The sequence below is a fragment of the Aedes aegypti genome, chromosome 3 (genome assembly GCF_002204515.2).
Source record: "Aedes aegypti strain LVP_AGWG chromosome 3, AaegL5.0 Primary Assembly, whole genome shotgun sequence".
NCBI lineage: Eukaryota > Metazoa > Arthropoda > Insecta > Diptera > Culicidae > Aedes > Aedes aegypti.
The window spans coordinates 201,864,334-201,880,532 of NC_035109.1; the positions used below are offsets into that span (position 1 = coordinate 201,864,334).

The window sequence follows — 16,199 nt, forward strand, 5'->3', positions numbered from 1 at the left end:
TCATCTTACTCAGTGCTTCATCGCAAGAAAAACGGCAAGAAATCAATGCAGTATTTATCGTCGATCCTTCATTCACTCAGACAAATAGACTATATAAATACTTGAATATCCCTTATGAAAATTCGCCACAAGAAATCTGGTTGAAATTCGTAGATTTATCTTATGAGAAACCAGAATTTGAAAATAAAAAAAAAGTTGCATCAACCTGGAATTGAACCAAAAACCTTACGATTGATAGGCCCGTGCGTACACCACAGGTCTATCACCGACTCAATGTGGCAAGATGCTAAAACGATACATAAAGCGTGAAGATGAGCAACTGTTTTAGCCCCACACAATGAAAACAAAACAAAATCCCAACAGCAACAGAGCGACAGCCGCGGTAAACTTGAAAGTGCAACAGTCGTGCTCACCAACTTATTGCGCACTTCACCCCAAATTGAACTATCACGAAATTTGTAGAGTGCAGAAAAAGTGTGATAAGAGTGCACGCTTGCAACGGATCATCTCAACGTATTTGGTGCACTTGTTCCTTGAACCACAAGGAATAAGTGCACTAAACACATTATCATGATTCGACGTATCCCTGCCAGTAGCGTAGCTAGGGGGGTGCGGTGGGTGCGGTCCGCTCCGGGCCCCGAGTTCATAGGGGCCCCCAAATCGTGGTAAGAGTTTCATTTAATATAATGAATTTGATTTCTAGAAAACTAACAGGTTAAAAGCAGATGAAAACTTGTTTGAAGGTGACGTTGATCGTCAATGTGTAGGGCCCCATAATCAATTGTATTAGTGATTAGAAAAGCCTAAATACCTCAAAACTCATTCTCGATAACTCGGTTTAATTATATAATTCATACGTTTTGCTTAATATTCCGTACATTTTTATTATAATTCCGGACAGCTAATGAATATCATAATCAGAAAAGACAAATCATCAATTGAAATCGTCGAATCACCGAAGAAACGTCTTAGGCAGTTGGGCATTATAAATTTTCATATGTATCTATGGAAAATGCTTATTAAAACGAGCCTCGAAAATAAGAACTTTTGAGCAGCATGTTTCCCTCACAAAGCAGAGTGTCCGGAATTTGAAGCTGTCCGTAATATGAATCAAAACTGTAGTGAATTTTACAAAGATCTCTTCAGGTAAAAAGTCACTTTTTTCAACTATTTTGAGCTAAATTTTCGAGAGAAAATTACGAAGAGGCCTTGTTTCAATTTACACTAAGTTTAAATTTAACTTAATGTCTGTATAAAAACTCATGGTCATGTTTTTTTTGTGAAAAAAGTTTATCTTTCCACTTAATTTATAAATTTATTAAAAGTTTATAGTTCCACTTAATTTGTAATAGTATCTAAGTAATTATTAGTATGTTGTAAGTTCATGCATAAATATCTATGTAAAATGTTGACTAAAACGAGCCTCGAAAGTAGGAACATTTGAGCGGCAAAAATTGAAACATTTCGTGTGAAATGTTTCCCATACAAAGTTATTATTATTATTATCTTTATTGTCGAGACTTTCAGCCTGTGGCTGGTTCGTCTCCATCCATACAAAGTTGAGTGTCCGGAATTTGAAGCTGTCCGTAATATTAATCAAAACGGTAGTGAACTAATACGTAATACAGAAATGCTTCATAGAACTTATTGTTTTTGTTGTATCGCCCATTAAATCATGCATGGTTTCTTCAAAGAAATGTGGGGAGTCGGATATTCATTGATGGCCAAATATTACATTTTCCGTTATCTTGATCTAGTTACACTAATAAAAAGTATCCTTCTGTGAATATTATATTTGATCCAACTTCTCTATACGCTATAATTATTATCGGCTTGAAGTTATGAATTAAATTTAAGCGGTTTTTAATATATCATTTTTTGGGAGTTTGAAAAAAAAAATAATGTCACATGTATACCAAATTATTTTTTTTTTTAATTTACAATACAAAATAAAATATTTTGGTGATATAAAAGTTTCAAGCGGTGATCTTCTTCAAAGCAACTTTCTAAAACTTTGAAACGGTTGGAAATTTACTAAAAAGGATTATTTACGTAAATGCTAACTTTTCTGTTTAAAATTGTTGGCAATATCTTGAAATTTTGGAAGAACAATAAAAATTTCCAAATTTGGTAGTCACTAACCTACCTGTAGTAGATCATATTGGGTATTCCCTTCTTCATCGTAAAACAGTGTAGTAGAACTGAAATAAAACTAATTAGGTGTTGATTTTCAAGTAACTTTAAGTTACTTTTTCGAGAATCGGAAGTCACTATTTAGTCACTTATTTTTCAAATCTGGTCATTAAAATAACTTTTTTCGTCATTACTTTTTGCTACCAGCCCTGGGTATACCTCTGGAATCTATTTCAGAAATTTCTCTATTGATTTCAACACGAAGTCTCCCAAAAACCTTCCAGCATTGTTCCAAGGGATGGTTAGAGGAATTGCCTCGTAATTTGCTTTTCGAAATACATGAGCATTATGAAGCTTTTCTGGACCATTATGATTTCCCCAGTTGTAACTAGAGGAGATCTTCCTGAGCTTCCAGGCGTTATTTAAAAAAAATCATTCTACTGTTCATTTGCATTTGAGGATTTTTCGAAGAATTCGTTCGAGAATTTCTATGCCAGTTTCTCCAGCTTGCCATTCAGGATTTTGTTCATGGATTTCTTCAGGGGTTCACCCACATTTACCATAGAAAAGCTTCAAAAAATACTCCAGGGATTATCCGAGGAAGTATATTTGATACTTTATCAGGAATTCCTCTTCTAATTTACTTGGAATACTTCATGAAGCTCCTCTCTAAAAACTTCCCAACATTTTATGCGAAATTACTCCTGCAGTTCTTCCTAACGATTTCTCGTGTATTTTTCAAGTAAAATCTTCATGGCTTCTTCTAAAGATCATCTATATAAATAAAAATGGTATGGTGTTTGTATGTCACGAAATGGTTTCCAAACGGGTCAACGGATCTGAATGATTCTTTCTCAGTTTTGTTCGTTAAGGGTTCCGACGTGTTTGTGTGTATAAAAATCCCAGGATATTCTCCGGGTTAGTTGAAAAATAAAAACAAGCGCGAACGAAACTATCATTTCATATGGGACGATTAAAAGCGTTTTTGAATAGCCTACTTGATGGCAAGACGAAGTTTGCCGGGACCACTAGTAGTAAATATTGTAGTAATTCCAGTCATCAAAGCAATTTATCTAAGAAATCCTTCAAGACTTCCTCAAGAGTCCAATAGTTCTTTCAGAGCACTTTGTGGAAGCTCATCATGGTTTACTTTCAAACTTAATCAAGTTTCATCAGGCATTTATTTGGGAGTTTGGGAAGCTTTGAAATATTTCCCGAAATTTTGAATAAAATAATCAAATATTTCTTTTTTCTAGAGATATTAGTGGAAAAATGTCTGGGGAAATTATTTGAAGACACATTTGGAAACTTTCGCTAAGAACTCTATATTCTCTAATTCCCGAAGAGATCTTAGGATCAATCTCCGGATTAATACCTGAAAGAATTTACTGGTTGAAATCTGAACGATAATTTGAAGGAAATTCTTGAAAATCCTTTGTGAAAATACTATTTGAAATCATAAAGATATTGTAAACGGGAATCTTAGTGCAAGTTTTGAGAAAATGATAGTAAAATCATTGTAAACATCCCTGAAGTACTCATGATTTTCTTGAAAAATTTCTGGAAGGTTTTTTGAAGGAATTCATGCTGGAATCTCTGAGGTAACTTTTATGGCTATCCTAAGGAGAATTCTACGTTGAATTTCTTAAGGTATAATATTTTTTAGGAAGTTCGTGAAAATCACAAAACGAACTCCTAATAAAATCATTGGAGTACATTTTGTAATTAGTTGAAGCAAACTTTTGGCAAATTTATTAATTTAAGGCTTTCCTTCCATCAATAATTTCAAAATCAAACAAAACACAAAATTTAGGAAGTGGCAACCTTCCGATAGAATTCCCAATTAAAGTTGTATATGAATCATTACCTGACATTTTTTTCATTAAACGATTACAACAACATTATCAACATATCTTCATAAGTTCCATCATATTAGTCGTAATTCTCTAATAACTATTTGGTCATCGTTTATTTCAACAGTTGATTTCACATTAGTGCTCGCATTTAGACGGCGTTCACATTAATTTTTGAGGGCCCCTTAATCAAACACCGCACCGGGCCCCAAAAACCCTAGCTACGCCACTGATCCCTGCTATCACACTTTGAGGGAGCTTACACACTTGTGATGGTCCAACTTAGAGAGAAATCGACAGTATTTGCCACCGGCAACGAAAGGGCGCTGCTTGAAGTTGCACAATTTCCCGGCCAAGACATGCAGCATCCATAGTCCGGAGGATAGGCGCGGCGAGTCATCGAAAACATCTCACTTAATTTGGGTTCGAATCCCACCAATCATACAAAAAAAAAGACAAGCAAATAAGTTCGTAAACAACACTGAGCTGACATCCAACGAACAAAAAAATACAATAATATTTTTGTGTTTCTATTTTTGATCTAAAAATAATGGTGCATTAAATACACTTTGGCTAAAGCTTTTATACGGTACAGACAGTAACTATACTTTAGCAATTGCCAACATAGAGCTAGGAAATGCAGCCGTATTTACACTTTAATAGCGCCCTTTTCCACCTTAATACTGCATTAATGAGACATGTAATGCAGTATGACTTTATATGCCATATTTTATAATAGCATATAAAGTGATATTGATGCAACTATATACAGCTGTACGGTTACTTGGGTATGCTTTCCAGAGCGGCCGTTTTGGCTATTTTAATGATCCATTCCAAAAATCTCTCTAAGAATCCCAAAAATATTCGCTAAGAATCCCTAAAATGCTTGTTAAGGCTGTGAATCGTTTCACCAATATCAAATTTTAACTAAACGAATCGGTGAACACCCTAGTAATCCCAAAAATGCTCATTAAAGCGGCCCCTAGACGACATCAATATATTGATGGATTGATGTAACACATCAATATATTGATGTCGTCTGAGGGTGACACCAATATATTGGAGTAAATATTGAGGTGGAATCAGGAAAGTTTGATCAAGCGTATCAATTTTTCCTCTCCCAGTTCGACCTCGGTAGCCGATGTGTAACATCCTTTGTGCGCGTCAGGTGATTTGTTTGAATCGGCATCATGAAAATTAATCGATTTTTGAGCGGAGCAACCCAATATGGCTCGTCGGGTCTTGAACGCGGTGAAAATATTGAAAAAGAAGTATTGACAATAAAAATATTGTCAATATCATGGTAGTCTAGAGTCCGCTTAAGAATTCCAAAAATGTTCGCCAAGAATCACAAAATACTCGCTACAGAGACAATTTACACCTACAGCCAAAGGCTGCACAGACTGAACATAACATACATTATACATCGGCCACACGGAACAAGTGGACCAGTGAAGATTTTTTCATTTGACGACGCTTCGCAGCACAACACGCCTAAACGACTGACGCCGCTATCCTCACGGCTACGAAGCCCACCTAATCGCAAAATGCTCGATAAGAATCCCATAATCTTACTAAAAATCCAGAAAATGCTCGCTAATCATCCCAATTTGCTTGCTACGAATTCCAAAAATGATCGCGAAGCATGCAAAAATGAATCTCAGAGTGCTCGCTATGAATCCCAAAATGCTTACTAAGATAAGAACCTATTAATACTCACTAGTAAGCATATTTAGCATTGAGTTAATGAAGCGTACGCTAAGATCAGATTACCCATAAATATGTAGTTATTTACCCATTTATTGATTTTAGTGACAAAACGTATAATATGAATAAAATATACTAATAAACACTAGACTAGACTATACTAGCACGCAACGCCCAGCACGCTAAGATCAGTCTACCCAAAAATGGGTAGTTGATTCACCCAAATTTGGGTTTCTGTTGCATAACCTATAATATGGGTAAATTAACTGATAAAATTTGGTAAAATTCACTCACTTTATGAGTAAAGCATGTTTACCTATATATGAGTACCACAAACTACCCATATTTGGATGAAAATAAAAAAATAACAACGTTGTCAAGAAGGAGGTAGCGGCTAAGAGCGGCTGGCTGATAGAGGTAAATTGCAAACTAAATATAATTTATAGCAGTTTTTAACTGATAAAGAAGTTCTTTTTACAGCATGCATTCCACTACGGAGAAATCTGCAGTAAGGTGAACCAGCGATGAACTTCCATCCGAGCTGATGCCATTTAACTCTCTTCCGGCAGTTCGGATTGAAAGGTGCGATTTGATTCTTTGGCTGGCAGGTTCCCGGTTAACATTTGCAACAATGCAGATCCAATATTGATGCTCTGAATAAATGAAACATGTACCTACTATATCTATTGGAGTGTATTCATTTATAATAAACTACAAAACCGTATTAAAAATATTCTAGCTCTAAAAAAGTGAAAATCACGAATTTCCAAATAAAAATAAATTACCCATTTATGGGTAGAGAGACTTTACCAATTTATGAGTAAAGCTCGTTTACCCATAAAATGAGTGTGTGCACTTTTCGGCGATTATGGGTAAACTTTACCCATATTTGGGTAGACTGATCTTAGCGTGAGTGGCACAGTCGGAAAACATTCCTGTCGAAAAGTTATCCGGCCTGAGGCGGGAATCGAACACACACTCCTTAGCACTATGCGGCTAAATGCCTTGGTGACACTAACTGCACGGCTAAGGAGCCCACAATATATATCTTAGTTATTTAGCTTCAGTTTTCAATAAAGTTAGTATTAATACGTTAATGACAAATCTTGAAGTGCTCGCCAAAAATCCAAAAGTGCTCGCTTCAAATCCCGTGCTCACCTAAAATCCCAAAGTGCTCACAAACAAAAATTAAAAAGTGCTCGCTAAAAACCTCAAAGTGCTCGTTAAGAATCCCAAAAAACTCGCGAAATAACCAAAAGTGCTCGCTCAAAATCCCAAAGTGCTCACTTAAAATCCAGAAGTGCTTGCTACAAATCCCAAAGCATTCGCTACAAATCCCAAATTTCTCGCAACAAATCCCAAAGTGCTCACATAAAATCCAAAGGTGCAGGCTACAAATCTTGAAGTGACCTGCTCAAAATTGAAAAGTGCTCACTAAAAATACCAAAAAGCTCTCATCCAAAATAACGAAAGTGCTCGCAATAAATCCCAAAGTGCTCGCATAAAATCCCAAGAAGCTCACTAAAAATCGCAAACGTGCTCGCTCAAAATCTCAAAGTGCCCACATAAAATTCAAAAAGTGCTCGTCACAATTTCCTTGTTCAAAATCCAAAAGTGCTTACTCAAAATCCCAAAGTGCTCACATAAAATACAAAAGGCGGCATCCACAAATTACGTAACGCTCTAGGAGGAGGGGGGAGTAGGCTCAAGCGTAACGGCTCATATAAAAATATTAAATTTTTCATACAAATAGCGTTACGGAGGGGGAGGGGGGAGAGTAGGTCAAAAATTTCCAATTTTAGCGTTACGTAATAAATGGACGCTGCCAAAGTACTCGCTATTAATCTTGAAGTGCTCGCTCAAAACCCAAAAGTGCACACATTCAAAAGTGCTCGCTTAAAATCACAAAGTGCTCACTTAATATAGCAAAGTGCTCGCAGCAAATCGCAAAGTGCTCGCTTAGAATCCTAAATTGCTCCCTTAAAATCCAAAAGTGATCGCTCAAAAACCCAAAGTGCTCACATCCAAAAATCCAAAAGTGCTCGCTACAACTCTCGAAGTACTTGCTTGCTAAAAATTTTAAGAGTGCTCGCAAAAAAAATACACCGCCCCCCATCCCTTACAAGTCAAAATCCCAAAGTGCAACAAGTCCTAAGGTGCTCGCTCAAAATCTCAAAGTGCTCACATAAAATCCAAAAGTGCTCGCTACAAATCTTGAAGTGCTCACTTAAAATCCAAAAGTGCTCACTCAAAAACCCAAAGTGCTCACATCCAAAAATCCAAAAGTGCTCGCTACAAATCTTGAAGTGCTCGCTAAAAATCCCAAAGTGCTTGTACAAATCACAATACGAAGCTTTCGCTCAAAGTCTCAAAGTGCTCGCAACAAATCACAAGGTGCTCGCTTAAAATCCCAAAGCGCTCGCTAAAAATGCATTGCTTGTTTAAAATCCCAAAGTGAGCACTTTGAGCTCAAAATATCAAAGCGCTCTCTATACATATTGAAGAGCTCGCAAAAAATCCAAAAGTGCTTACATCCAAAAATCCAAAAGTGCTCGCTATAAATCTCGAAGTACTCGCTAAAAATCTCGAAGTACTCGCTAAAAATTTTAAGAGTGCTCGCAAAAAAAATACACCGTCCCCCCCCCCCCCCCTTACAAGTCAAAATCCCAAAGTGCAACAATTCCTAAGGTGCTCGCTCAAAATCTCAAAGTGCTCACATAAAATTCAAAAGTCCTAGCTACAAATCTTGAAGTGCTCACTAGAATTCCAAAGTGCTCGCTTAAAATCCAAAAGTGCTCACTCAAAAACCCAAAGTGCTCACATCCAAAAATCCAAAAGTGCTCGCTACAAATCTTGAAGTGCTCGCTAAAAATCCCAAAGCGCTCGCTAAAAATGCAATGCTTGTTTAAAATCCCAAAGTGAGCACTTTGAGCTCAAAATATCAAAGCGCTCTCTATACATATTGAAGAGCTCGCAAAAAATCGAAAAGTGCTCACTCAAAATCCCAAAGTGCTCGCTACAAATCTTGAAGTATTCGCTAAAAATCCAAAAGTGCTCGCCCAAAATCTAAAAGTGCTTGCTCAAAATCTTAAAGTGATTACATAAAATCCAAAAGTGCTCGCTACAAATCTTGAAGTGGTCCATAAAAATCTAAAAGTGCTCACATCCAAAAATTCAATAAGAAAATGAGCCTTTGTACGTGCCATAGATTCTTTTGACTTTTACTGTGCGGTAGGTGTCTTTTTTTAAATTTGGGAACTATGGACGCTTAGGGCAATTCGCCTAATGTAGAACGGCTAAAAATGTCGCCTATTGTTGAACACTCCGTGCATTTGTTATGGCGTGTTCAACAATGGATCATTGAAGGTAGTTTTTGCAAGTGTTCTCCGCATCAAAACAAAGGCGCCACTGTGTATGGGATTTAACATTGTGACACCATTGCTGTTCTGTCAAACACACAAGGCTACGGTGGCGCTATCTATGCTTTCCATAGCGGCCGTTTTGGTTATTTTAATGATCCATTAGCGAGCATTTTAACCGTTCAACAAATAACGAACTACCCTATATCTTAAAAACAGTTTTACATAAAACTACACTTTTCTTCGGTCAGATTTGCAACAAGGATAGGACTACTGTTTTACATTGATTATTTGGGAATTTCACCGCATGATGGAGCTAGCACAGAGAACATTATTTTCTGATCCTCCCAATTTTAAAATTTTAGAAAACTATTTTACAAGATATTTGAGAAAAAATCATGAGCAAAACAAACAACTCGTGGATACGCACCAATGTGTGGAAAAAAATTCACAAATCGATCCACTAACAAAAAAGCTACAGCCCTTCAAAGTTCTCTGGGGTCATATTGATCCCAAAAAAATAGACAGAGGGTTAACTGCCGTGAATCGCAAGTCAGTCCCATCTGTAAAAAGTAGGCATTGAGAAAATGGGCTGTGAAGTTTTCAAACTCGTTTTCCATACGAATATTCAAAAATTTCCAGAGGATTGGAACATGTTCCAATCCTTATGAAACTTTCACAACTTGCTTTTCACTACGATATATTTCCGAGAAAAATATAAAGATCATCAAAACAAGTTACATTTTTGCGTTCCATGGTGTAAAAGTCTGTAGTGGGACTGATATTCGATTACTTTTCATTATGGGACAATTTGACTTGCTGTTTTTTTTCCTAATTTTTCCGTACAAATCATATTATTTCATTGGTGCAGCTGAAAGAGCTTTTGAAGAGATGTTCAAAACTGAACTCAACTCAATTTTGACAAAAATGCAGGTGGGACTGACTTGCGATTCACGGCAGTTAAGAATCCTAAAAATGTTTGCTAAGAATCTCTAAATGAATGATATGATTCCAAAAACTGCTCGCTAAAAATCCCAAAGTGCTCGCTAAGAATCCTAAAATGCTCGATAAAATATGAACGGTCTAAGAGGGCCGTCGTTCTTGAAGCAGCACGATTTCAACATCTCACACGGGCCCGTATGGACCGATGCACGAGTTCACCATCTGACGTTTGAGCGGTGCCGTGTTATTTACGTGACCATGGCAACTAGTGAATTCGGCACCGCTCAAACGTCAAATTAGTGAACTCGTGCATTGGTCCATTACAGATATACCCATATACCCCATGGACCAATGCACGAGTTCACTAATTTGACGTTTGAGCGGTGCCGAATTTTCTCTGCTTCCACTGGGTCAATTACTGTCTCCACGGTGCTCCCCTGACCGTTATTATCAGAAAAAAATCTCCATCAAATCTGTGCTCACCAGTCGATTTCTATAGCCAAGCTGCATGTCGGGGCAAAATTTAAAAAAAATCGTAGGGCCCGTTTTGAAGTTACGCCCTTTTGAATGTGTAAGTCCACTAATTCTAAGGAAATCGGAGATATTTAAACGAGTTTTTATTAGCCGTGCTTATCAGAATAAATATAATATGAAAATTTGAATCAAAGTTGGTTTATATAGTTATTTGTTACTTCTGAGAGGAGTTTTGAATGAGAATATAGACGAAATTTGGAGTTACGTCCTTTTGGAAGTGTAACCATTGAAAACACTTATTTCCAATAGATTAATTCGGCATTCTTTTAAGCAGGCATTCCGTTAAGCATGTTCAAATGTTTTCAATGACACGTTGCACTTATATGTCGCCAAAGTCTTTTAAAATTGATTATTATTTCAAAGGCTCAAGCGCTGTAAGGCATTACGGAGCAATGTTCGTGTCATTATTATAATTAATAAAATATTATTATGGCCCAACTAGCTACCTTGGGCCTTCCCTAACCGAGTGGTTAGAGTCCGTGGCTACCGAGCAAAGCCATGCTAGAGGTGATTGGGTTCAATTTCTGGTCGGTCCAGGATCTTTTCGTAATGAAAATTTCCTTGACTTCCTTGGGCATAGAGTATGTTTGTACCTGACACACGATATACGATACAAAAATGGCAATTTTGGCAAAGAAAGCTCTCAGTTAATAATTGTTGAAGTGCTCATTGAACACTAAGTAGAGAAGCAGGCTCTGTCCCAGTTGGAACGTTATGCCAATAAGAAGAAGCAGAAGCTACCGGCTATTGCGGCTACTTTTGTACTGCCTCAGAACATAAACTTCAATTGCTGAGTAATGCAAAATTCGCCAAACTACAGAACTCTAGACCACTGTCAACACTTTTGTGATCATTTGTAGACGTCTCTAGAATTACCTCTTCCTCGAATGTTACTTGTTCTATTATTTGCACTTCATCGGACAACGCCGACGATCCTGCTTCTACAATTCCGGCATAAGAAGCCGATCGTCCACTTTACTTCGTCCCATTCTTATTCTTGGTGTTCCGTTGAGGGCACGCATCTTTATGGTGTCCTTCCACGCCACACAAAAAACACTTGTCCTTAAGACCATCATAGAAGATTCTCACCTTCCAACCACTAATTTCTATAGACTGTGGAATCTCCTTCACAATCCCCATATACACTCCACGAATGCCATTATATAAGTGGGTATCTACCTATTTAGTTGGGTTACGTCGAAACAAACAAAATTAAATCGGGTGATATTCGGTTGATCCCTGTGTTAAACTTCCATATGCGTCGGTGCAACAACCGATCGATTATTCAACCTATTTTGTCGGCTGATGAACTGTCAAATGTTCAATGGGGTATGGAGCACCCGATGTACTGTTTGTCGTGGGACAAACATTTTGTCGGATGTTGTTAAATGTTGCGATTAACGTAAAACGAAAAAAAAACCTCCAAAATCTATAACTTCCATTTACGAACTATTGATTGTTAGCGTACATGTCGAGCGGTCCATAATGGACCGTCCATTATTCGTAGAGCGTACATAGTTTGTTGTGATGACTTAAGCCTGATTTGCTGCTGAAAAGGAATCGCTAAAGAAATTTCTCGCTGATTCTTTGCGGAAATTATCTGTAGCGACTCCTGTTTGAACTGACATTTTTTTTTTTAATTTCTTTATTAGTATCATTCCAAACATTACATTCATTTCTTATATCTAGGTGTTCTGTGTTATTAGACAACACTATCATCCTAATTTGGTAAAACAAATTTAAGATTTAATTAACATTTTGTTAACAACATATTACATTTCAGTTGCCGTAGCAGTTCAGTTTTTTTTTACAGGTGAGTTGATTTCACTTGCTTATAAGAGAAAAAAAAACGTTTTTAATATACTTAACCTAACTTAACCTAAACATATAACGCATTAATCGTAGCAATAGAAGATTGTAATGATTTTTGCTTGAAATTATTTATTATTTTATTTGACATTTGTTCCAATGTTTCAACATTGGATATTCTATGTAACTCATTGGTACTATACCAGGGAGGAAGTCTCAGAATCATTTTCAAAATTTTATTTTGAATTCTCTGCAGAGCTTTCTTCCTGGTATTACAACAGCTAGTCCATATTGGTACAGCATACAACATGGCTGGCCTGAAAATTTGTTTGAATATCAAAAGTTTGTTCTTAAGACAAAGTTTTGATTTTCTATTAATAAGGGGATAGAGACATTTTACATATTTATTACATTTGGCTTGAATGCCATCAATGTGATTTTTGAAAGTTAAATTCTTATCTAGCATGAGCCCTAGATACTTAACTTCATCTGACCAATTTATTGGAACCCCTCTCATCGTGACAACATGTCTACTTGAAGGTTTCAAATAAAGAGCTTTTGGTTTATGTGGGAATATTATTAGTTGAGTTTTGGAAGCATTAGGAGAAATCTTCCATTTTTGCAAGTATGAAGAAAAAATATCCAAACTTTTTTGCAATCGACTACAGATGACACGCAGGCTTCGTCCTCTGGCGGAGAGGCCTGTGTCATCCGCAAATAAAGATTTTTGACATCCCTGAGGTAACTCAGGTAAGTCAGATGTGAAAATATTGTATAATATTGGTCCCAAAATGCTGCCTTGAGGAACACCAGCTCTTACAGGAAGTCTTTCAGATCTGGAGTTTTGATAATTAACCTGAAGTGTACGATTTGACAGATAACTTTGAATTATTCTAACAATGTATGTTGGAAAATTAAAGTTTTTTAATTTTACAATCAAACCTTCATGCCAAACACTGTCGAATGCTTTTTCTATGTCTAGAAGAGCAAGACCAGTAGAATAGCCTTCAGATTTGTTGGAACGAATCAAATTTGTTACCACGGTGTCTTTGTGAAGTAACTTTATTACAAAAAAATAGGTAAGTCTGAAATTTCGAACTAAAAACAATTAGACTTTGCTCTTTCATTTGCGACCAAAATCAAAATAATCGGTCGGGGGGTCCAGAACATTTTTTTTTTTTAATTTTGTGTGAAGTATTCATGGATATGTGTTTTTGTACCGACACACATAGATACGGGACAAACTGCTAGATCAAACCATTTGAACACCTTGGCTTGGAAGATAAAGTTGTTCTTGCTCAAAAGAGCTGTAATAAGCATATATGACATATGATATACGCATAATTGCAAAACTGTCTCAAACGTCATTTTAGTTATTGTCCACGAAAAACCTTGAAAATCGTACTTAAATTGGTCATAATGATGTAAGAAGTTATCAGGAAATATTTTTAATAGGTGAAGATGCATCGATATCAAACCTCGAATTTTCAAGAGCTTGTTTGTAGATTTGTATCTTGAGAACCTGACAACCTTTTGCGTTGAACATTTTATTGATTAGTCGCCACCAGCGAATGACCAGTGAGTTACCGGTTGTCTGCTTCTCTAGACTTATGCTTTTGAAAATTCGAGGTTTGGCTTCTATGTATTTTCACCCTTAAAACCATTGATAACCGAGTGTGTAGCTCGTTGTTATTAAGCAGATAAACGGACCAAAATAAAACTTGTCACCGCTGGGAGACAGAGGAGGATCTTCTCTTCGTCGTAGCATTGTGAAATAAAGTGTAAATCCATTCGTTTGCTCAGTAATAACAAGCTATGGCTTTTAGGACGAGATCATAATTTATACGAGATTTCTCTTTTTACTCGTGATACAAAAGTGACTTATCCGCCTTTCAAACAACACAATTTCAGCTATTCGAATTAACTAGTAGAGGGTTTCGCATGTGATAAACCTTGTTATAAGGCATGTAATATACTTGCCCCATGGTGCTGAAAAATACGCTAATTTGGATGGTATTTGAGAAGTTTCAAATCTTATATTTTTATGTTATTTTCTTAATGGCACAGTGCTTATGAAAAGATCAGAAACTAACATCATGAGGCTAAAATGGGTTTGGGATTTTTGTACTTGTTTGCAGTACTATAACCCCATATTAACCCTTCTACCGGCAGCTTCATTTATTCAAAATATTCAAATCGCGATAACTTTTTTGTTTCTCAATATTTTTGAAAAAAAATTCCACAACTTCTCAAAAAACTCTCTTTTTTTCAGAATCTGTATCGGTTTTGAGCATTGGTCATCTATGTTCGGAGATATTCCAAAATTCCTTGGGGGACCGACGCATAGCCATAACTCTCGTAATTATCTCTGGCTACAGATTTTTTCTCATATTCGGTTATTCGCTTTTCAAAACTAAACTTTGATGAAAGTCTATTGTGAAGAAATTAAACAAATCGGTGTAACTGTTTTTGAGCAATGAGCTTTTATGTTTTTGGTACCACTCTAGCCGTAACGAGATCTTGAAAATTTCTTAAAACATCATATTGAAATTTTATATGGGAAGTGTCGGTCCCCCAAGGAACACTGAAATATTTTTAAAACCAGTTGACCAATGGTCAATACCGACATAGATTCCAAAAGTAGAAGAGTTTCTTGAGAAGTTGTAAAAAATGGTGGAAAAATATAGAGAAACAAAAAAGTTATCGCGATTCAAATATATTTTTGTGCTGAAAAAATGAAGCTGTCGGTAGAGGGGTTAAGCTAAATAATAGCAAATAAACTCATGAATATCTCTTCTGCTATCTGTCGAATTGCATTTCTCTCTTCAACAAATTTCTTTATTATGGTTTGAAGAATGAGCTTTTATAATGGGATAATAAGTTTATACTTACATTACAGTACAAGCGTGTTTGGAACATACCTCAAAATTTCTTCATAGTAATTTCCATATAAATCTACATTGTCTTTGGGCCACCTTAAATCACCACCTAGAAAGCTGCGAATTTCACAGAACATTATTTTTATAGTAAGGATAGTAACGAACATATGTGAGATTGAATTCTCAAACATTTTTTAATTTTGAACCGCCCTAATATACATAAACACATAGATATGCAAATTCAAACATATGTGCAAGTCTCTCGAAATCAAACAAAAAAAAAAATACTCTGGACCCCCCGACCGATTATTTTGGTTTTAGCAGCAAATGAACGCGAGAAACCTAGACTTTATTGTGGAGAAGTTTCAGACTTACCTATTTTTTTGTAATAAACTTGTTCTACGAAACACACCGTGTTACACGTAAAAGTTGATGAGTGGTCGAATGTCCATGGCGGAATCCGAACTGTTCACTGGCAAAAATTGAATTTTCGTTGATGTGGGCCATCATTCTGTTCAAAATAACCTTTTCAAAAAGTTTACTGATGGAGGAAAGCAAACTGATTGGACGATAGCTAGAAGCTTCTGCAGGATTTTTGTCTGGTTTTAAAATTGGAACAACCTTAGCATTTTTCCATTTGTCAGGAAAATATGCTAATTGAAAACATTTGTTAAATATATCAACTAAAAATGATAAGCTACTTTCTGGAAGTTTCTTGATGAGGATGTAGAAAATTCCATCATCGCCAGGAGCTTTCATGTTTTTCAATTTTTTAATAATAGTTCTCACTTCTTCCAAATCAGTCTCCCAGGCATTTTCGAAAACGTTCTCTTGATTGAGAATATTTTCGAACTCCTGAGTAACTTCATTTTCAATTGGACTAGTAAGTCCTAAATTAAAATTGTGCGCACTTTCAAACTGCATAGCAAGTTTTTGAGCTTTTTCGCAATTAGTTAGTAATAATTTGTTTTCCTCTTTCAATG

The 16,199-nt window shown here is 36.2% G+C and overlaps 1 protein-coding gene across 2 annotated transcripts in view; it reads right to left on the reverse strand.

The window, feature by feature from the left end:
- Nucleotides 1-16,199, reverse strand: part of LOC5578821 (arginine--tRNA ligase, cytoplasmic) — a 29,742-nt gene that overhangs the window by 1,082 nt on the left and 12,461 nt on the right. The window lies entirely within an intron of this gene.